The sequence below is a fragment of the Branchiostoma belcheri genome, unplaced genomic scaffold, assembly GCF_001625305.1.
Source record: "Branchiostoma belcheri isolate BF01 breed outbred unplaced genomic scaffold, Haploidv18h27 scaffold113, whole genome shotgun sequence".
In the NCBI taxonomy this organism is placed as follows: domain Eukaryota; kingdom Metazoa; phylum Chordata; class Leptocardii; order Amphioxiformes; family Branchiostomatidae; genus Branchiostoma; species Branchiostoma belcheri.
The window spans coordinates 384,020-385,673 of NW_017802525.1; the positions used below are offsets into that span (position 1 = coordinate 384,020).

Sequence of the window (1,654 nt, forward strand, 5' to 3'; positions counted from 1 at the left end):
ACTGCGGCACTGATCCTTTATCTTCAAGAAATCAGCCTCCTCCAACAATTTTGTTTCGGTAGAGCCCTTGCCGCCCCCCCCCCAGCTTTTTCGAATTCGGCTACTCCTGCTCTCCAAACCTAAGTATGAGGAGCGTCTCGTCCGCCGACCAGGTTGCATATGCTGATTCCATCGCAAAATGAAGAGAAACCATGGAAAAACAGTGGAAACGAACTCAAGTTGGTCAAAACAACGCGATCAAAAAGCTTGCAGGTCGCACACGGTCAGGATGCTGACCCCGTGACCCCGGAATTATGACGCAAAAACCGGTTCAATAAACCCTTAGCGTTCAGACCAGGTTTTTCGGTGGAAAAACCCCACAAAAGCCCCTCAAAAACCACCTCCCGAGGTGGTTTTTCAAAATCGGATTTAAACCCCTAAAAAACCGGTTAATTTGCGTTCACACCAGGTTAAATAAAAACCGGTTTTTGAAAAACCGGTTGAAACCGCTAAATATAAGTCTGGTATGAACAGGGTCTATGTGCTAATTTAATTTGTAATGTTCAGGTAACATTACTGTGATATAAGGCCTGTATCTAAACCTGTTTAACGTTGATACCTGTACCTGATCTTACATTTAGGTAATTCCAACACTAACGGGGGGTGCCCTAATTCCGACCCATCCCTAATACCGAACTAGTTTGAAAAATCCTTGTTGCGGCGTTATGCATGGGAGCACGTGCCTAAAAATAATCACAAGAATGGACAATGTTTTTGTGTTGATATTGGTAATCTCACAAAGTTTGTTTTAGTTCATACACTCCGACAACAGACGAGTGAAAAATCTGTGTGAATTCGACGCTTGTTCGGGGGTTGACGAGCGTGTCAAAAATGCAGGTTTTGCTTTTCAAACAGCCACTTTGGAGCAAGTCGCGTACGCGTAATCGTAAAAAGAGGACTTGTTTGGGACAGAAAACAGTTGTAGATTGTTTTAGTCATAATTTGTGTATTATAATTTCTAAACTCTCTTCTCAGATCAACCTGTGTTAAACACTGGGTCGGAATTAGGGCACCCCTGTTGCGATAGAACGTTCCACCGGCAAAATGACCAAAAAACTACAGTGCGTTTCGTGAGCCATTACGCTTGGGTGCAAGGCGCTACACTCAAGTGAAATACACAGCTGTGCAGCTTCAATCGTTGTGATCTTTATCTGTCAATATTATATCTCATGTTGCGCGGGTTTTTGGTCAGATAAACTATTACCAAAAGTCTGTGCGTTTGCATGGAACATAGGTCGGAATTAGGGCACCCCCCGTTAAAGATCACAAGCTTAGCTTTTACACATTAAATGATAGAGAGACTAGTTTGACATAGTTTGTAACATAATTTTTTTATCAGGACTTCCAAACATCCAGTATACGCTAAAAATTGTACAATCCTCAGCAAAACACCGGAGGCAAAAGCAGTAATGTAAATGTTGCTGTTGTAGTGTTATTATGTTAACTGAAAGATAAGATACGCCAAAAAACAGTTACTCAAGCAACTGGATATGATTTTGAAAACGTCAGACGTTTCAGCTAGTATCCACTAGCTTTCGTCAGTGACTGAGAGACCAGAGGGGAAAGCAGGTTTATAAGCACAACCTATTGATTGATTGTCTTCACTTTATTTGCA

General features: G+C 41.9%; 1 protein-coding gene across 1 annotated transcript in view; it reads left to right on the top strand.

The window, feature by feature from the left end:
- The window catches only part of LOC109462177 (kelch repeat and BTB domain-containing protein 8-like), a 9,392-nt gene that overhangs the window by 1,053 nt on the left and 6,685 nt on the right, over positions 1-1,654 (top strand). The gene's annotated exons all lie outside the window — the stretch shown is intronic.